The sequence below is a fragment of the Macrobrachium rosenbergii genome, chromosome 27 (assembly GCF_040412425.1).
Source record: "Macrobrachium rosenbergii isolate ZJJX-2024 chromosome 27, ASM4041242v1, whole genome shotgun sequence".
In the NCBI taxonomy this organism is placed as follows: Eukaryota; Metazoa; Arthropoda; class Malacostraca; order Decapoda; family Palaemonidae; genus Macrobrachium; species Macrobrachium rosenbergii.
Window position 1 is genome coordinate 36910760 of NC_089767.1, and position 22749 is coordinate 36933508.

At 36.3% G+C, this 22749-nt stretch overlaps 1 protein-coding gene across 30 annotated transcripts in view; it reads left to right on the forward strand.

The window, feature by feature from the left end:
- LOC136853649 (CBP80/20-dependent translation initiation factor-like) overlaps positions 1 to 22749 on the forward strand; it is a 151100-nt gene that overhangs the window by 22523 nt on the left and 105828 nt on the right. The gene's annotated exons all lie outside the window — the stretch shown is intronic.

Consider the following 22749-nt stretch of genomic DNA (forward strand, 5'->3'; position numbering starts at 1 on the left):
TTGCATTTACTGTTTACGTCAGTGTTCTTGTGCTTTTAGTTTGCAAGATATTCTGATTGCAGTTCGTGTCCTTCCCTCCAAGTTATTAAACTTGTGTGCTTTTTATTTTCGTGCATTTTATATTTATTTATTTATTTATTTCATTATATTTATTTATTTATTTATTTATTTATTTATTTATGTATTTATTTATTTATCAGCTGAATTTTCTTTTGGCACGAATGCCAAACAATGGCGAAAGAAGTCCCGGTTCTTAGCAATTTGATGTCTTACTGCATGTTACCTAGTCTCTCTCTCTCTCTCTCTCTCTCTCTCTCTCTCTCTCTCTCTCTCTCTCTCTCTCTCTCTCTCTCTCTCTCTCTCTGTAAGCAGCATTCCTCTTGTGTTAGTTTACGTACTTGGCATTATTCCCTTGTACGTTTCAAGTCAGCTTTTAATATAGGTAGATAGTGTCATAGTTAATGTACGGTGCATCTTTAGCTCAGGCTTTCGACTTGCTGTTGATGGGCCTTCTTGTGTATTAAGCATTTGATTTAGCATTTGGGGGAATGTTGCGACAGAGACTGCCCTCAGGGGATACAAGGTCTTTGGGAAAAAGCCAATTTTCCTTTCTGCGCTGAATGACCTCATAGGTCCCAGCTCTTGGACTTTGCCCTAAATTCTACATTCCAATTCCAAATACGGTGAAGGAAAGGTAATTTCTTAAACTGTATTTCTGTATTTTCTAATCATACAAGAGAGTGAATGGGTACCATAGAGAGATCTAAAATTAGTGGAGTTACAGTCTCAAGCATGTTCCTCATTGGACGGGTTGGTATCGTTCTCGGATAGCACTCTGCTGGGCCCGCGTTCGATTCTCCGACCGGCCAATGAAGAATTAGAGAAATTTATTTCTGGTGATAGAAATTCATTTCTCGTTATAATGTGGTTCGGATTCCGCAATAAGCTGTAGGTCCCGTTGCTAGGTAACCAATTGGTTCCTAGCCACGTAAAATAAATCTAATCCTTCGGGCCAGCCCTAGGAGAGCTGTTAATCAGCTCAGTAGTCTGGTTAAAATAAGGTATACTCAATTTGTACAGTCTCAAGGGTCTTGTAGTGCACTCTTTAATACTTATAAGCAAGTAAGCACTTCTAGCTCGGAAACTGGTACTGCTGTAAAGTAATGGTTGGACAACCAGAACATTCAACTGCATACTCGACAGTTTGATGACTCACGAGTTTGAGATTGGAAAGGGAGCAGTAGAACTCCGTCGAGAGCAACATACAGCAGAGAAAATTTGATGGAAAATTAGGTCACAGTAAATATTTTAGACTTATGAGAGGGAAGTCTCGTTCGAAGTGGTTGAAAGAATGCCTAATCAAACCCTGCCAAATACTTGAGAGTTATTAATAGAATAATGTTGATGCAGGCTTCATGGCTCATTGAGTTTCTTGTACAATGTGTGATTTAATTTTTTATCAAACATGAGATGCATTTGAAGATTGTTGGACGAGACCAAACTTAGTATAGGTCATTTAAACTTAGTATATCACGAATCGAAATATTAGTAATGAAAATACTGATTTTTGAAGGTCCATTTAAACTTAGTATTCCACGAATCGAAATATTAGTAATGAAAATACTGATTTTTGAAGGTCCATTTAAACTTAGTATTCCACGAATCGAAATATTAGTAATGAAATTACTTATTGGTGAAGGTCCATTTAAACTTAGTATAACACGAATCGATATTAGTAATGAAATTACTCATTGGTGAAGGTCCATTTAAACTTAGTATACCACGAATCAATATTAGTAATGAAAATACTCATTGGTGAAGGTCCATTTAAACTTAGTATACCACGAATCGATATTAGTAATGAAATTACTCATTGGTGAAGGTCCATTTAAACTTAGTACTCCACGAATCGAAATATTAGTAATGAAAATACTCATTGGTGAAGGTCCCTTTAAACTTAGTATTCCACGAATCTAAATATTGTTAATGAAAATACTTATTGGTGAAGGTCCATTTAAACATAATATACCACGAGTCTAAATATCAGTAATGAGGAGACGTATTGCACAATGATGAACCTACCACGTGACTGCAAATACCCTTGCCAGGGATTGTGGGCAATCTAGGGCTGTGCCCCACTGGCGTTCTCTTTCAGCTTCCCTTGATGTCTTGGCACCGTTAATGGTACCAGGAGACGCTTCAGTGCCCGAATAGTTTTTTTTATAAAAAAATTTTTCCCCTCGAGTTTTCGTTGTATATGCAATATTGTGTTAATGGAGAGTTAACAGATTTTTTTAAGATTTGTCAATGAAATTTATTGAATACCTAAAAGTGGGTGTTTGTTGTTCAATAAAAAATTAGATGAATAAAATGGGAAATTTATCAAGAGGTTATTTTTCGTTTTAGGAAAAGGAAAAAAAATTAACTGTTGTCAAGGTATCAGAAGATGTAGCATTACCAGCACAAGGTGACCTTTTTTTTTTTTTTTTTTTTTTTAAATAAAAGAAATGAAAAAATAGGAAACTCATCAAGAGATTATCTTTGTTTAAAAAAAAATATTTTAAAATGTCAAAGTGTCAAAAGATGTATCATTACCAACGCGGTGAATATACTTCCCTTGCGCTGACCTTTCTTATTTACTTTCTCTCTTTATTCCTTTCTTTATCTCTTTAAACCTTCATTTGAAAACCCGTATGAACAGAGTCAACCTGCAAAGAGAGACAAATGATAGAAAACCGTGATAAATGAACAAATAAGAGGGGAATGAAAAAATTATGATCTAATTGCATATCTCCCTCAGACAGGAAAAACTCAACCTGGGTGTAGAATAAAGTTTCTGAGTATCTGAAACCGCCCCCCAAAAAAAAAAATATTGGCCGCTTTCAATGCCTCAATTTTTTAGCAGCGAGGCGCCAACAGATGTTTTCTTAGAACCTGCTTGTGGGAGACACCGCCTTCCAACAAGCAGAGAAACAAACGCACAAACGCACAAACGATTCGAAATGCATCCTGTTGTCTTGCGTTCGTCCTGGGCTGGATGTGCGAATGGTATATAATTAATGAGTCAGCGCGCAGGCGCGTTGACGCCCATAATGTGATTTATCAGCGTGAGTCAACGTAAGAGAGGATTGTGCTTGCAATCTGATTAACGGTTAGGTGTTCGCTCATTCTGTTGTGTGTGCATCTGTGTATGTATGCGTATTTGTATATATGTATATGCATATGTGTGTATATATACATATATATATATATATATGTATATATATAATGTTACATATAAATTTCTGACTCACATCGGGATCGAACCCAGGCCATTTCAATTGAAAGGTCATGGACGTTACCATTGAGAAAGACCTGGGTTCGATCCCGATGTGAGCCAGAAGTTTATTTCTGTTCCACACGTGATTGTGTTGATTAATTATATATTATATTATATATATATATATATATATATATATATATATATATATATATATATATATATATATATATATATACATATACATACATGCATACATACATACATACATTCATTCATTCATACATATGTGTATGTATGTCTATGTGTATAATACGATCCCTTCGAGGAAGTGATTCAGTCTTTCTCCCCTTACGGCCGTTTCTAAGCTTAATGGCACATAACACATGGTGTTACCTACAGGGCATGTTGCTTAATCCCGTCCGAGATTGGAAGAATCACGCCCCTCTCTCTCTCTCTCTCTCTCTCTCTCTCTCTCTCTCTCTCTCTCTCTCTCTCTCTCTAGTCTTTTTGTTTTGGCATTGTTTTAGTCTTTGTCTTTGTAATGTGTTTTTGTAATGCCTCTTCTTTCGCATTTTCTTTAGATAATTCTCTCTCTCTCTCTCTCTCTCTCTCTCTCTCTAGTCTTTTTTTGTTTTGGCATTGTTTAGTCTTTGTTTTTGTAATGCCTCTTCTTTCGCATTTTCTTTAGAGAATTCTCTCTCTCTCTCTCTCTCTCTCTCTCTCTCTCTCTCTCTCTCTTTGTCCATTTGGTAATATGCATCAGATGTTTCGGACATGGAGAGAAAGATGGGATGTTAGTTTGAATGTATTGAAGAGATAGATAGGTAAATTAATAAATACATTGTATCTAAATATCATCAGTAAAAGGACCTTTAATTAGCTATAGATAGCTTTGAATGGTACACACATTATATATATATATATATATATATATATATATATATATATATATATATATATATATATATATATATATATATATATATATATATATATATAGAATCTACTGTAGAATCTACTTTTTTACCAGACACATATGTAATTCTAATAGCCACAATGCCCTCTTAACTTCTCGAATTCTTCGCGCTTTTTTGGATATGCTTGTAACTACGAAGCCGAATGTATCCAAACGAAAGAAATTGAAGAGCCAGTGGCTAGGTCGGCAACGTGACCTCCCTGTGAATATGGAATTCGGGTTCGCTTCCCGCGACCGGCGTTCACTGGCTCTTCAATTTCTTTCGTTTGGATACATTCGGCTTCGTAGTTACGAGCATATCCAAAAAGCGCAAGAATTCGAGAAGTTAAGAGGGCATTGTTATATATATATATATATATATATATATATATATATATATATATATATATATATATATATATATATATATATATATATATATATATATATATATAGATATATATCTTTTATATGAATATATATATATATATATATATATATATATATATATATTTCTTCCCATACTCTGCTCTTCAGTTGCCAGTTTGCGATATTTGCTTCTGAATTTAGATATGAAGATTTCTTTCCTAGATTTTATCGAATGAATTATAGTTTACAGGAAGAGATTTTGTAGTGATTCTCAACACTGAGGTTATTTTTGTGTATGTGTTTATGTTTTATTTCGGTGTTCTACTAATTCTTATTATTACTGTCGTTAGTAATTGTTACCATTATTGTCGTTTGTTAAAGAGGCTAATCTACACATGTTCCTCGCGCCCAGCTGAATCAAAAGAACGTGATGTTGCTATGTGCAATGTTTTGCAATGTGCAAATGATATAAACCTCGAATTTAACGCCCCTTTTGCAAATCGTGCATCTGCTGGTCCCGCTGATAACCGCGGAATCCGAACCGTGTCGAAAGAGTTTTAATGAATGTGGAAGGGTGAAATCTCCCAGGGAGTCTTGTCACCATCACAAAGAGAGGCTTATCTGAGGGGAATGAATGTGGCACTGATGGGGGGCGGGCGAGGTGGCACTCATAGGAAGTAAATTTCGCGATGCGTATGTGGCACTCATGTATGACGTCATTATCCGAAGGGAGGGGAAGGGGGAGGGGGATTGGTTATGGAGTTGACTGGGGTCCAGGTGTTGTAGGTCGGAAGATCAGTTGAAATATGTAAGATCATATATAAATGTATGTATATATATATATATATATATATATATATATATATATATATATATATATAAATAGATAAAATCCACAAGTATATGGAGTGCTGCGAGGCCTTTCGACTCTTTCGTCCTTTATATATATATATATATATATATTCATATTCCGTATTTTCGTATTCAGTTATACATATATATATATATATATATATATATATATATATACTGTATAAAAATTGAGGAACTGAAGAAAGGTGTATAGAGCAGAAAAGGAATATAGTAATAAAGAGTGTGTAAAGAAAAGGGAATAAAAGGAGTGATAAGACGTAAGAAAATTAAATAAAGATAATGTTGGTGATATGAGGACCAATATAAAATATTTTAGAGGAAAAACGTAATGTAAACTTAATAATTTTTCATAAAATATAGCGATAAAACAGTATTGCATTAAGGCAAGAGAGAGAGAGAGAGAGAGAGTTTACAAGTGGTTTTGATTGTCAGAAAGCATAGGTTGAGAAATCAAGTTACATAATACCAGCATTGTAGAAAAATTGAATATTCTCTCTCTCTCTCTCTCTCTCTCTCTCTCTCTCTCTCTCTCTCTCTCTCTCTCTCTCTCTCTCTCTCTCTCTCTGTGGTCACAGCAAGGTTGTCTTACGTTATAACGGTATCTTCATTGCTCTTAGCTAACCATTATTCATATTTCAGAATCCCAATCTTTATTTTGTATGACTGAACATATGACGTAACGTAAAAAAAAAAACACGTGGTTAGCTTTTGAAAACAAACAAACAAACAAGCACTAGTATATTCAGATCAAAACACGCCAGTCAGGTTTAACAGGAAAGCTGGATCCAAAGTCACTGAACACCTTTTAATTTTTTTTTTTTTTACTTTTTGTTCCTTTAGTGTGCGAGTTTTTTTTTTTTAGAAATGGAGCTTGTACGATTAAGTTTTTTTTTTTTTTTTTTTAGAAATGGAGAGCTTTTGCATTAAGGGTGAGAGTTTACGGGGAGCTTGTACGAAGCGCTTTTGCATTAAGGGTGAGAGTTTACGGGGGAGGGTCCTGTAGGATTCCAGGTTAGGATGAAGGAACAATCCTGTTGATATGTCCTTGAGAGGTCGTGCCTTGCTTGATGGAATACCATCCTGTCCCATTTCAGTTGTTTTTGCATGTGGTGTTTTTTGACCTTCTGAGTGTATTAATACATCATACATTTCATTTACACAGTTATTTTGAACGGTTATTTTTATAACATTTATTCCTTTACGTCACACGGCGATGGTAACGAGAATGATGATGATGATAATGATGATGGTATGATGATGATGATGGTGATTCTGATAATAATGGTAATGAATGTGTTAATACATCATACACTTCATTTACACAGTTATTTTGAACGGTTATTTTTATAACATTTATTCCTCTACGTCACACGGCGATGGTAACGAGAATGATGATGATAATGATGACGGTATGATGATGATGATGATGGTGATTATGATAATAATGGTAATGATGATGATGTTATCATGCACTATAAATAGTCAAAATCATCATGGCTTCAGCCATGGATACAAAAGTATCAGCTAATAGTTGTAATTTAATAGAGAATAATGACGTGCGTGTCTCTGTTACAGCTTACATCAGATTTGAATAAAATTCGCCTCATTTCTTTCTTCCTCGGTAAGAGACGCCATTGAACGATATCTTTTGTCCTAACAATTACGTCATTAGGGGGAGAGGAAGAGGAGGAAGCGGATGATAATGGTAAAAGAATGATAATTGTTATGTAATTAGGTGCCCTTAGTTAGTGAGGACTTTTATGAAGTGAATAATAGTATATAAGTAACTTTGTCTGAGAGGGAAGGTCTTGTAAGCAGATGATGCCCTTCGTAACTCAGAACAAACAGAACTTGATAAAGGCTGAAAGACGCTGAGATTGAATCGAATATAGAATTTAGGCCAAAGGCCAATCACTGGGGTCTGTGAGGTCATTCAGCGCTGAGACGGAAATTGACAGTATAAATGTTTGAAAGGTGTAACAGGAGGAAAACCTCAAAGCAGTTGCACTAAATCAATTGTCAGGAGAGGGTGGAAAGTAAGATGGAAGAAAGAGAATATGAAAGGAGGTACAGTAAAAGAAACGAAGGGGGTTGCAAAGAACACTCTGACCGAGCCTTTTGAGACCCCTATAAGGCTTGGGGAATCTGCCCTAGCCTTTCGAGACTTCAGGAGGCTTCATTCATCATAGGGTAGAAGAATTTACCTCAACATTGTTTAATCGATTGGTGTAAACTGTTGCTACGAAGACACGAGTCTCTCTCTCTCTCTCTCTCTCTCTCTCAAGGAAGTTGAGAAGCCTTCTTAACCCTCCCCTCCCCTCTCCCCCTCCCCCTCCTCCTCCTCCAACACCCCCTAACGGGTCCCAAATCTTCCGCCCTCCCTTTAAGCTATTGCCCGATAAGGTACTTGAAGGAAACGAAGACTCTTGTGAAGAGGATTCAGTCGCCTAGACAGTGACGTCACGGATAGCTAGATAGCTTTCTGCACAGGTGGAGAGAGAGAGAGAGAGAGAGAGAGAGAGAGAGAAGGGTTCGATATTATTTATGCCAATATATATAATATACCTATATATGTGTATGCATAAATAATATTAAAATCTCTCTCTCTCTCTCTCTCTCTCTCTCTCTCTCTCTCTCTCTCTCTCTCTCTCTCAAAAACCTAAGAATTAATCAATACAATCACGTGGGGAACGGCAATAAATATCTTATTCTATATTATATAAATGTGTGTGTGAATATTCTATATTATATAAATGTGTGTGTGTATATTCTATATTATATAAATGTGTGTGTGTATGTACGTATGTAAATGTGTCTAGACAGATAGATACCAGTGGAGTCATTCCTCTCCTCACATTAAAACACATCCACACACTTCTACCCAAAATTAAAAAAAAAAACCGAAAGATTTCTGTTTTTAAAATACACCCACACTCTCCTACCCAAAAGCTAAAACGAAAAAAAGACGCCATATTTCTCTGGCTTCCCCCAAGACTTGCCTCCATCAAACAAGCGCTGTCCCTCACCATCTTGGAAAACCAGAAGCAAAATTCTCTTCCCTCGCTCTGTTTAACTTCTGTTTAACTGTTGCTGTCGTCGTCATGCGCCTGAGATCGACCTCGCCTGAAAGTCAGAGGGAAATTTTAAGAGTCGTTTTGCTTCAGGGGAAGATAATTTCAGGGTTCTTATAGGAAGTGTAGATCTTAAGTTTTCCTCATTTATATTATTATTATTATTATTATTATTATTATTATTATTATTATTATTATTATTATTATTATTATTATTATTATTCAGGAGATGAACCCTGTTCATACGGAACTGGCATTATTATTATTATTATTATTATTATTATTATTATTATTATTATTATTATTATTATTATTATTATTATTATTATTATATTATTAAGGAGATGAACCGTACTCATACGGAACTGGCATTATTATTATTAAAATTATTATTATTATTATTATTATTATTATATTATTATTATTATTCAGGAGATGAACCCCATTCATATGGAACGTGCCTTATTATTATTATTATTATTATTATTATTATTATTATTATTATTATTATTATTATTATTATTATTATTATTATTATTATTATTATTAAGAATGAACCCTGTTTACAAGGAACAAGCCCACCACAGGGGCCACTGACTAGAAATCCAAACTTCCAAAGAATATTACGGTGTTCATTAGAAAAAAGTAACAGAAGGTAGTGGGAAATACAGAAAGAGAAGATCACTTACTAAAAATGAAAAGGCAAATTAACAAATCAATGAATAAATAGAAAGAAATGTAAGTAAATTATCAAAAATACCAGGAGAATTGTGTGTTAGGACAGTAATGCATTGCATCTTCGCTTGAACTTCTGAAGTTCCAATTGCACATCTTCGTTTGATGTGGTTTGATGTAAAGTCATTTCTAGAAAGATATTTTAGGGGTCTCAGGAAGACTAGTACTAGATTCACAGTTTTCCTCAAAGCTTGGATATCAGATTTGTTGTTGTTTATAGTAAAGTTATTGCAGAATACAATATCTGTATTGTATTCTTAGTTATCTTTTAACTGTGTTGTTATTCATATACGTTTGTATAACTACTTATCATGAATTGTGTGCATATATATATGCAGTATATATATATATGTGATATATATATATATATATATATATATATATATATATATATATATATATATATATATATATATATATATATATATATATATATATATATATATATATATATATATACAGATTATTATTTTGTGTTTTCCTAAAAGTAGTTCCGGTTTGAATTTCAGCTCAGTGGCCCCTGCGGACTTATTCCACACGAATATATTTCATTTTCTGAATAATACTGAACAAAGCTCACTTACACTCATACATACCATCACATAAAAACACACACACGCACAAACAAACACAAAATCACACACAAACAAACACACATACACGGTGTGTATTTAAAGGTCTCGATGGAAACACGTGATACTCCATGTTGTAGCGAACGGTGCCAAATTCGCATGTGCCGTTTAATGCTCGCCGAGTATGGTAGGTCTCTCTCTCTCTCTCTCTCTCTCTCTCTCTCTCTCTCTCTCTCTCTCTCTCTCTTTATTTACAGAGGCAGATATTGGCAAATCTTCTGGGCAAGTGAAGGGAAAGTCATGAGTTCTGTTTGGAGAAAAAATCAGATGTTTACATGATTATTTTATCGTTTATTTTGACGATGATTTTTTTCTTTTTTATACATGATTGTTTTATTGCTTGTTTTGACGATAATTTTTATTTCATTATTATTTGTGTACCAGTCAGAAGCTGTTAGGGAATGGTAATTGATGTTTAGGAAGAAAATACATAAAAATAACTGGGTAGAATTGTTGAAGATGATTGTATGATAAAAAAATAACTGGTTAGAATTATTAAAGATGATTATATGATAAACAAAGAGAGAGAGAGAGAGAGAGAGAGAGAGAGAGAGAGAGAGAGAGAGAGAGAGAGAGAGAAAAGGCGCTTTTTTCTCGTTCTCTCCCTTTTGCAATTTCCCAAACTCAAAAACTGCCTCTCTCTCTCTCTCTCTCTCTCTCTCTCTCTCTCTCTCTCTCTCTCTCTCTCTCTCTCTCTCTCTTTATTCAGTCAGAATTGAGCAAAGGACAGCAATGCAAATATAACAGAAATGCCGTACGGATAACTGTTACCATTCCCAAGAATTAAGCGAATAAAGAAATGCGTCGAAGTTTCTTCGGCGCAATCGAGTTTTCTGTACAGCCGGTACAGCGTATAATCAAGGCCACCGAAAATGGATCTGTCTTTCGGTGGTCTTGGTATAATACTGCATGAGCCGCAGCCCATGAAACTTTAACCACTCACCCCGGTGGTGGCCTGGCCTATAACGTTGCCAGAAGCACGATTATGGCTAACTTTAACCTGAAATAAAATCAAAACTGCTGAGGCTAGAAGGCTGCAATTTGGTTTGTTTGATGATGGCGGGTGGATGATCAACATAGCAATTTGCAGCCCTCTAGCCTCAGTAGTTTCTAAGATCTGAGGACAGACAGAAAAAATAACGTGATAAGGTCTTTTTTCTGTCCGCATTTTTCTGTCCGTCCTCAGATCTTAGAAACTACTGATCAAATTGGTATGTTGATCATCCACCCTCCATCATCAAACATACCAAATTGCAGCCCTCTAGCCTCAGTAGTTTCTAAGATCTGAGGGCGGACAGAAAAAAGTGCGGACGGACAGACTAAGCCGGCACAATAGTTTTGTTTTACAGAAAAATAATAAAACTAACTGCTCACATGAATAGAGTACCTGAGAAGGAACTTATTTTCTTGTATAGACTTGAAAAACACCGTTAAATTCAGCAAGGACGAAAAACCTCAGGTATTTTAGAAAAACCGTCGTTTGTTCGGTTTAAGACGCCTGTGCGTCCTTCGTTAGGATCTCGTAGGATTCTTCCGCATCCTATTCAGGAGATCGTAATGCCGTCTGCGGTGTTGTTGAAGGTTTGTGAATCTGTGTAATACGTACGTTATTTGAAATGAGCGTGATATGTGAATGATATTAAGTTTTTGTAATTGTCGTTGTTTTGTGTTTTGGAGTAAATAATATATAAAATGCGCAAAGGTTCCTAAGTTGTTAATGAGGTTTAACTGTTATTAATATTGCTAACAAAATATTTCCTGCCTGAACTGAAATAAACACACACACACACACACGCATATATATATATATTTATAAGATATATAAATTTATATATATATATAATATATATATTATATTATATATATATATATATATATATATATATATATATATATATATATATATATATATATATATATATATATATATATATATATATATATATATATATATATATATATATGTATATATATATGTACTATAACTTTCAGTATTAGAAATTATTACATAAAAAATTTTGTTTAAAGTCTTACATAATATCTATACATAGAGAGAGAGAGAGAGAGAGAGAGAGAGAGAGAGAGAGAGAGAGAGAGACTGTGACTATCAAGGAATGTGAAGTGCCTTCGGTTGCCAGAACAAGTCCTTTATTGTTACACCTGTTTCCGCCTGAACCGTCATCACTTGAGGTTCCTTGATACATCTCGGCTTGATGATGATGCCTCTCCTTTCATCTCTTGCTCAGACCTTATCACGTTTGTGCCTCCTCTACCCTCCCCCCCCACACACACACAATCACCAAAATCATTAGAACTTGCATTGTCTAAGGGTCTCCAATCGTTTTCATTTTTTGTGATTATTGCAGTTTTTATGACCTTAACAATAGTTTTTCATTTATTTGTCTGTCTGTCTGTCTATTTATTGTCTAGCTGTCCCTTTGTGTGTTTGTCTGTCACACTCACACTTCTCATAACATCGCCATCAGGGTTAAAACGATCCCAGCCTAGTTTGGTACAAAGGTAGACAACAGTCATGCATAAGTCTGTAGAGTGAGATTGTTTATCTCTCTTACTCCTGTCTCTGTGTCCAGTACAGTGGTTGCCACTTTTACCTTGCCTTCGCAACTCATTCTAGTTGGTAAGGGAAACATGTTAATAGGGGTAGCCAACATTTTAGGTTTTTATGAAGACAGGTCATCTGTGTCAGCTTATATTTTACAGGTTCCTTGTCTTTGTAGCTTGTATACAATCAAAGGGAATCTTGATCAGTCTTGGTACAGAGGTCGACCATGATGGGAAAAAAAGGAGATTGTCTGTTTGGCGTCTGTCTGTGTGTCTGTCTGTCATGATGTTTGCCAGAATTACTTTGTCTTTGCAACTCATTCTGCACAGTTGCTTGTCACAATTACTTTCTCCTCGCAAATCCTTCGTCACTGTTGAAGCAATTTCAGTCAGACTTGGTCCCAAGGAGACCATCATGCTTTGTAGGTCCCTGAAGGGAGATGATAGTCTGTCAGTTCATCATTGTGCCTCTCCTCTGGTTGAAGAAACTTCAGTCAGACTTTGTACAGATAGGCCTCTATGCATGAATGTGCACGAAGGCAAATCATCAGTTTGCCTGAGCACTTCTTGTCTGCGTTGCCTTGCTTGTACCTTTTCGCAGTGCTTTGTTGCCTTCGTAAAAACTTTAAATCGTTTTTAAGAACTTATTTTCTGTACCATACATCTTCAGTATCCTCCACATTGCCTCTTTATCAATTTTAAGTGTCAATAGAGGATAATAACTGGTTCAACGTAGGAACGGTTGTAGGAAATGAGGGTGAGTTGTCCCAGAGAATATGTATATATATATATATATATATATATATATATATATATATATATATATATATATATATTGTAAACATATATAAATATATATAAACATGATATATATATATATATATATATATATATATATATATATATATATAACATATATATATATATATATATATATAATACTATAATTCCTTTCTATAGTCTTCATTTATCTTCGCTTCTTCTCTTGCGTCACATGCAGGCCATCCCCTTCTAAACTCTCTCTCTCTCTCTCTCTCTCTCTCTCTCTCTCTCTCTCTCTCTCTCTCTCTCTCTCTCTCTCTCTTTATGTAATGGTTACACAACCAACTCCTCAAGGGTTTGAGATGAGGGAAGGATAATGTTGTTTCTGTCCTGAAATGACGGTGTGTTGTGTATGTGTGTGTGTGTGTGTGTGTGTGTTTCTGTGTAGTTGTGTGTCTGAAGCAAGAGCCAAGCTATTTGGGATTGCAGTTAGAGTATTTAAACGCATGCCAGATATGTGTTTCAAGTTGTTGGCGCTTTGACAGTCTCTCTCTCTCTCTCTCTCTCTCTCTCTCTCTCTCTCTCTCTCTCTCTTCTCTTTACTCTTTTACATTTCTGCATTATGATTGTGTGTTTATGTGGTCCCTTTTTCTGTGGGTCTAGAGGATCTCGTATGATGCTATTCTGTTTCACTAATTTTTTAGTCCCCTAGCGACGTAAGTCGAGGGACTGTAGTTTATCTCTCTTATTTGTCCCTCTGTGCGTTAGGATGTCAGTCATAAGTACGTTGTTATCGCATCTTCTTCCCGATCGAAGGAGGAATTTTACTCAAATTTGGTAAAAGAATAAAACCGACCTTGCTTAGATTTGCTTCTGTCGAATTGGGGTCGTTTCGACCTTAAGCACGTTTACGTGCAAAATGGGCGCCGTGTTCAGTACCAGCCGCTTGGTGATGTACGTAAAACATAAAAATAATGACGGTAAATACCATAAACAAAAGTCTTGCTTTGGTTTGGATGTTACGGCCTTAATGACCTACGGCCAAGACTACCAGGGCCGCTTCTTTCTGGCCCACTTATTCCTCCCACACAGAAGCGCATGGGAATAAGTGTCCCGCGTGTCTGTCCCATTTCATTTATCAGAGTACCCTTAGAAAGAAGCTGATTGGGCAGTGCTTTCAAAAATGCATTTTCACGAGCGCGCCGTGACTTGCTCAGGGAAAGCTAAAGCCAATTATGTGGGTGTTTATCTGCACGGTTGATAACTGGGTCGTCTTGGTAACGGTGCCTGGTTTATTGTTTAGCAAATTATATTTTATTATATTTAGCAAAGGTTAAACGCCTCTGACTTGTCTGCAGAGTTTCCAATATTCAGGACGCACATGCGTGGAGATGGGAGTGGAAACCAGGCGTTTTTGGTTCATTTAAACGATTTAATATGTCTCATCTCTTTCATTACATTTTTAAGTCCTGAAAGAGTGTTAAAAACTTCTGTTTCAGTTTCCGTTTTTTATATATTTCAGATTTGTCAACAAACGTGATATTTGACTGAATATTCTTAAAGAACAAAGCCTACTATCTCTTGCTCGCGTGTGTTCATTGTACGTTTCAGCTAAATTGAATCCTTGTAAGGTACCGTTGAGGAAACTCATCCGATTGAAATAAAATGTTTAAAAAAAAAGCATTGAAAGATCACGTTTTCTATAATGTTAAACCAATAACTCAGTGATTGGTCAGTCCACTGGGAGCCTGATTCGCGAATCGCGCAGGAAACGGCCAATCAACCTGACCTGATTCAGCAGTGAAAAGATCATAGGTACAGCAATGTTTTGTTGCAGTGCTGTATTCGTCAGTACAGCAGCTGTTGCTGATCGCTACAGCAGAACAGCATTTCTCTGAAGGTTACTGACTGACTGTTCTCTCCAATGCTGATGAAGTGTGTCAGCGCACTTACGCACGCGCACGAGCGCGCATCTCGAGTGTTAATTAGTGGAAATCAGAGCTTTATCGTGCTTAATTCGAAGCAGCTGCTGTTAATTATATTGTCAATGGGTGTTGGGGAGGTTTCCAATCAGCTTCTCCTCCCTCTGTGTTTACAGTCTCTCTCTCTCTCTCTCTCTCTCTCTCTCTCTCTCTCTCTCTCTCTCAACACCTTGCACTGTTTAATTTCATGTTGAATATCAGTATTTAAAATATTTCTCTCTCTCTCTCTCTCCACACCTTGCACTGTAGTAATTTCATGTTGAATATCAGTATTTAAATTACTCTCTCTCTCTCTCTCTCTCTCTCTCTCTCTCTCTCTCTCTCTCTCTCTCTCTCTCTCTTCTCACGTTGACAGAAAAATAATCATCATTATCTCATTCATCATCTTAATTTTTTCTCCCCATAGACATCCACCGTGTAGATGTAGAATAAATTGGGTCTCTCTCTCTCTCTCTCTCTCTCTCTCTCTCTCTCTCTCTCAACACCTTGCACTGTAGTAATTTCATGTTGAATATCAGTATTTAAAATATTCTCTCTCTCTCTCTCTCTCTCTCTCTCTCTCTCTCTCTCTCTCTCTCTCTCTCTCTCTCTCTCTCTCTCTCTTCTCACGTTGACAGAAAAATAATCATCATTATCTCATTCATCATCTTAATTTTTTCTCCTCATAGACATCCACCGATGTAGATGTAGAATAAATTGGGTCTCTCTCTCTCTCTCTCTCTCTCTCTCTCTCTCTCTCTCTCTCTCTCTCTCTCTCTCTCTCGCCAACGGTGATCTAGAATTAGACGATAAACACAGTGCCCTGCATATTTGCGGTTCAAGTCGGTCTAGTTTGCATTTGTTTTTTGTTTTTTTTCTTTAACGTCTACTTTCGTTTACAAAAACTTAACGTGTATGCATACTCGCGTATGTGTTTATTCATTATGGATGGTACGTGTGGCGGGGGCATATGTATTTCTAGACTGTAGTATGCTTATATACGATTTTTCATAATGCCTCCGTGTATGAAGTGAATATAACGAGTATATGTGAAGTATCTGTTTTTGTAATATCTACACACACACTATATATATATATATATATATATATATATATATATATATATATATATATATATATATATATATATATATATATATATATATATATATATATATATATTACATATATTATATAATATATGTATGTATATTTTATAAATATATATTATATAATTATTGTTTATATATTTTTTATTTATTTTTATATTGATTTATATTTTAACACCGTTCTTATAAGACATTGGGTATATATCCATTTTTACAAAGTGATTTGTTTGAGAAAAAGTTATGCTATATTCCTGATAAAACAAAAAAGAAATCTGTCTTGAGAAATTTGTCCTTAAAAAGCATAGCGGAATTTCCTCCTTGGCGACAGTAGCGCCATCGCGTGCGGTGGCAAGATTGACAACTAACGAAAGCTACGGCGGTATCAGCAGTTTCTGTTACTCTAACGAGACCAATTTGATCAATTTAAAGCTGTAAATAGAAGAAAACAAGTAAAAAATGCGCCGAAGTTTCTTCGGCTCAATCGAGTTTTCTGTACATCGTATACTCAAGGCCACCGAAAATAGATCTGTCTTTCGGTGGTCTCGGTATAATTCTGTATGAGCCGCGGCCCTTGAAACTTTAACCACGGCCCGGTAGTGGCCTGGCCTATATCGTTGCCAGACACACGATTATGGCTAGATTTAACCTTAAATAAAATAAAAACTACTGAGGCTAGAGGGCTGCAATTTGGTATGATTGATGACTGGAGGGTGGATGATCAACATATCAATTTGCAGCCCTCTAGCCTCAGTAATTTTTAAGATCTGAGGGCGGACAGAAAAAGTGCGGACGGACAGACAAAGCCGGCACAATAATTTTCTTTTACGGAAAACTAAAAACTCGCCTATTTTAATATCTATTATGAAAAGCGATTAGGTAAGCGAAAACAAAACAAAGAAATAAACAACAACTGCTGTCTTGGTTGTTTATAAACAACTTTCTTCTGGCGGTTCGAAACTGGAAAAGCCTGAAATGTCTGTTCTTGTTAATGGGATCTTGTAGTCATTGATTTCATGTTTAATCTTGAAGAAACCTTTGTATTTGTAATTTAAGGATCCATCTCATTCTTGCTCTTGAGAATATTATGTATATATATTTTATATATTTATATATATATTTATATTTATTTATGTATATTATATATAAATATATATATATCTATATATATGTATATGTATTTATATATATTTATGTATATATGTATATGTATTTATGTGTACAAGTATATATATATATATATATATATATATATATATATATATATATATATATATATATAATATATATTATACAGTATACATTTATATGTGTGCGTGTTTAAAAATATTAACTGCCCTTGACCCAACTTAGTTGACCAAAGAAAGTAGTTCATATACAATAAGAAGAAGCATTATTCCATTAAAACTCCCCCTAAATACAGTTTAAATTCCTTGTAGAGATTATTTAGACAATTGAAAAATGCTTCATCATATTTGTTTATGATCTTGTAGAATTACATAAATATTCATGCCTTAGATAAACAAGTATGCGGTCGCATTTTGCGTAAATATTCTATATTTTAAATGAGCGACTATTTTCTCATATGCGTTTACACTTTAGGGTAATTTAAATCTCATCCTTGAAGCAAATAAATTTGCGTACATACGCCGCGGCAAACAATTAGGCGCTCACACTTCATCAAGATAAATTTGCTCTCATACTCGAGACAAATGAAGACGCGTACATACTTCGTTCAGGGTGCCATAATGGCCTTAATTCGTGTAATGCCTATTTGATGGGAGGGTCTCTTAGTCGTTTAAGATTCTCTCTCTCTCTCTCTCTCTCTCTCTCTCTCTCTCTGTCTCTTAGTAGGGCGTTTAAGATTCTCTCTCTCTCTCTCTCTCTCTCTCTAGCTTTATCCATGTATGTACATCTGCTCCTCGCTCTCTCTTTTATCCATGTATGTACATCTGCCCCAATTAGTAGGGCATTTGATCTCTCTCTCTCTCTCTTTAAGATCTCTCTAGCTTTATCCATGTATCTCTGCTCTTCTCTCTCTTTATCCATGTATGCACATCTCTCTCTCTCTCTCTCTCTCTCTCTCTCTCTCTCTCTCTCTCTCTCTCTCTCTCGCTTTATCCATGTATGTACATCTGCCTCTTTACCAGAGCATTTGAGAGAGAGAGAGAGAGAGAGAGAAGAGAGAGAGAGAGAGAGAGAGAGAGAGAGAGAGAGATTCCTCCTATAATGCTATCTTACTCAACGCAGCTGAGTTTGTTTATGTCAATTGATGGCTTGCTCTGATTCATTGTGATGTTTGGCAGTTAGGGATTGCATTACACATGCATACACACAAACATACATACATACTTATATACATACACATATACATTTGAATTCTTGTGTACATACACAGGCATTCGTGTATACATTAAACTAAAGTATGTGTCGGTGTGTCTGTTGCTAGCTCTCTCTCTCTCTCTCTCTCTCTCTCTCTCTCTCTCTTCTTCTCTTCTATTTTTTATTTTTCCGTAACCTTTACTTTCCACATTTCCCTTTTCACTTTCCCCGTCTCTCCTCCTTAGCCTTCTCTCTCTCTCTCTCTCTCTCTCTCTCTCTCTCTCTCTCTCTCTCTCTCTCTCTCTCTCTCTCTCTCTCTCTCCTCCTCCTTTTTTTATTTTCTGTAACTTTTACATTTCCCTTTTCTTCCCTTTCTCTTCCTTTTCTCTTCCCTTCTCTCCTCTCCTCCTCCTTCTCTCTCTCTCTCTCTCTCTCTCTCTCTCTCTCTCTCTCTCTCTCTCTCTCTCCTCCATATTTTATTTTCCATAATTTTCCTCATTTTCCTTCTTACTTTCTCCATCTCTCCTTCTGTCCCCTTTCTGTCGTCTCTCCTCCATTGTCCTCCAATTCCCTTCCCCTCCCATCCCCCCCCTTCTCGAATCCCTTGCGGGAGGGGGGGGAGGCGGGCGGGGGCGGCTAAACAGTCCTAACTTCTCCCACAATCCCTCAAAGGGATGCAGCTGCTAGAGCCATTCGGTTATTCAATACGTACATTCTTCGTCTGACTTTACTTTCTCTCTCTCTCTCTCTCTCTCTCTCTCTCTCTCTCTCTCTCTCTCTCTCTCTCTCTCTCGTATAATAGTATTTTTATAGGGTATTTTAGGCTTTTTGCAACAAGGGTTTGTACAAACCATATAAGTGTAATCTTATCTTCTCGTAGGTACACATTTGTTCTAGTATGTACACTTAATAGTATTCTTTGTTTAATATATACACACATATATACACACACACACATATATATATATATATATATATTTTACACATATATATATATATATTATATGTATATATATATATATATATATATATATATATATATATATATATATATATATATATATATATATATATGTAGTTAAAGTCCTCTTGGGCCTCTGTAGGCTCATAGGGCAGGCGCTGATCTATATATAAACATGTGTATATGTGTGTGTGTTTGTCACCAACCTTGATGTAGGTAGCTTAACTATCTAGATTGTTTTTCGCTTAAAAAAATAAAAAGAATCTACAGTAAATCTGAAACAGTACAAAAAAATCTCTCCACCGTTCGTTTACATCCCCACCGATGCGCATGCGCCGTTTGCGGTCCGCAAACTGAGTAGATCGAGTCCGTTTAGAGGAGCATATGGCGTAATGGATAGGTGCAGTTAGTGGGAGGGAACCTGGGATTAGGAGGGGGGGGATGGAGAAGGGGGTAAGGGGGGTAATAGTCCTCTGATGGGGTGTGATTACAGCCGCGGTACGTTTTGTTTACGAGACAATTTGATCATGGTTTTTTTAATATTCATAAGAAACTTCATTGCCTATGTGTTATTATTGCAATCTTTCGTGTTTTTTCATGTTTCATAAAATTCTTCTAACCTATCGTTATGAATATTACCATAAAAGTCAATCTTCTCTCTCTCTCTCTCTCTCTCTCTCTCTCTCTCTCTCTCTCTCTCTCTCTCTCTCTCTCTCTCTCTCTCAAATATCCATTAGTTTTCCAGTATAACTTTTGTTCGATCACGAAAGCTTCTAATATAAGTAGATAACATAACAGTGACACAGTCACTCGGAACTGTGACCAGTGAATCCGTGAAAACTGGAAGACCATGACAGTAGAATAGACTTACATACATGGAAACGGACACTCCCCACCCCCTCCCCCGAAGCCACAGGTACCTGGTCTTTTCGTCTAAATTTTGTGTCAGTATCTCTAGGTGTTTTCAAAAACATGTTTTTTTCTTTTTTTCATTTTGTCGTATAGATGACCCCAGCTGCAAATTGTGACTGATGAGTAGTGAGCTATTTGCAGTGGTAGTTGGGTCGTAATATTCGGCGATTTTCAGTCATTTTGAAAATAATGAAACATCACAGGAATTCAAAGATGAAATGCGTTAAAAAATATATTAAAAAGAAATAGGACTCTTTTAACTTTCACTCAATCCTCTTGTCATTTACACAGTTACCTGACAAGGTATAATATCGTCATTGAGTAGACTGTTGCAACCGTATTTGGAAAACCTTATTTATTTCGGACATGATTCGTAACATTTCAAGAGAAATCCAGTAGTGTTCTATTAAGCAAGAATTATTCTGGGCCATTTCTAGGTAGCATTTCAGCTTTGCTAATGCGTGTGATTTCAAGTAGATTCATGTGTATATACGTATGTATGGATGTATGTATGTTACTGGTTATGTTCATATTTAGGTGTATGAAATTACGAGAAGACTGTGATATAATTTATGCAGCGGTAATCTTTAATATATGTGAAATTATGGTATAATTATTATCCTGTCGTTTATCTAATTGTGGCCCTTGCTACTGTTTTAGTAGTAGTAGTAGTAGTAGTAGTAGTAGTAGTAGTAGTAGTAGTAGTAGTAGTAAGATTATGCTGACGATTATGTACTAGGATTGTTTTTCCAACATACCACACACACAAACACGCCCTCAACGCGAAACTAAATCGTATGTTTCAGTACCGCAGAGTTTCTCAGCAGCTCCCTTTGTACAGTAAGAGCGTACTGTACCAGTTTCCACGTAAGTGGGCAGAACAAGTGCACTTTTGAACGATTGATGGCCCTTGGGGGAAAGGTGGGAGTCTGTGCAAGTTGAACAGTAGGTCACAAGTGCGTGTTGCCTTTGTTTTTGCCGCTGGTGCTCTCGTTGGAAGAGGTTTGTATGCAGTTCCATGCACAGATGTGTGTGTGTGTGTGTGTGTGTGTGTGCATGCATATGAACGCGTAAGGTCATACACTTGCATCACAGATGGTCATTAGTCTGGTCTAGACGGTCACTGGCTGCTGGATTGAGAAAATATCCTTGCCTTCTGGCTGGAGTGTTGCAAGCTGAAATATATCGCCTCTGGGCTTTCAGTATGAGAACATCTGTGTGAGTGTGTGTGTGAGGAGAGAGAGAGAGAGAGAGAGAGAGAGAGAGAGAGAGAGAGAGAGAGAGAGAGAGAGAGAGAGCTAACAGTAAAAACAAAAAGACAGAAGAGGTGTTTGGATTCGGTTTCCAAGTAACTTCTGTGTAATCTGGGTCTGTACGAGTACACCTGAGAGAGAGAGAGAGAGAGAGAGAGAGAGAGAGAGAGAGAGAGAGAGAGAGAGAGAGAGAGAGAGAGAAAGCTAATATTAAAAAGAAAAGAGGACTTTTGATTCGGTTTTCACGTCACTTTCGTCCTTTCCAACCTTATTGTGGGCCATGTGTTTGAAAATTATTATAAGTACATGAGAAAGTCGTGCCCAGAACAGATCAGCTGTTTTTAACAGGATCACTTGAGCAGAGTTGAATTCCTTCTTTGTAACATTCGCTGTAAATGAGCTAGTGTTTTATTTTAAGATCTGTTTAATATACTTATATATGCAGTAGTTTATGCTTCTGTAACTAAGGAAAATAAATAATTTATTGAAGACTGGGCTACAGGAAAAATTGATTACTCAAATTTTGATAAACAAACGAAAGAAAGGGTACAGAAAATCCGAATCCACCTAATCCCCACAAAGAAAGTCCAATTTCACTTCCCCCACAAAGAAAGTCCAACTTCACTTTCTCCCACAAAGAAAGGCCAGCTCCACCCCCCCCCCATAAAGAGAGACCAATTCCACTCCCCCTCCACAAAGAAAGTCCAAATTCACTTTTCCCACAAAGAAAGCCCAACTCCACTTCCCCCACAAAGGAAGCCCAACTCTACTGCCCCCATAAAGAAAGCCCAATTCTACTTTCCCCACAAAGAAAATCTAAGTCCATTTTCCCCCACAAAGTCCGACTCCACAGTCTTTCCCCCACAAAGATAGTCCGACTCCACTTCCCCCACAAGGAAAACCCAACTCCACTTCCCCCACGAAGAAAGCCCAACTCCACTGCCCCCATGAAGAAAGCCCAATTCCACTTCCCCCACAAAGCAAATCTAACTACTTTCCCCCACAAAGAAAAT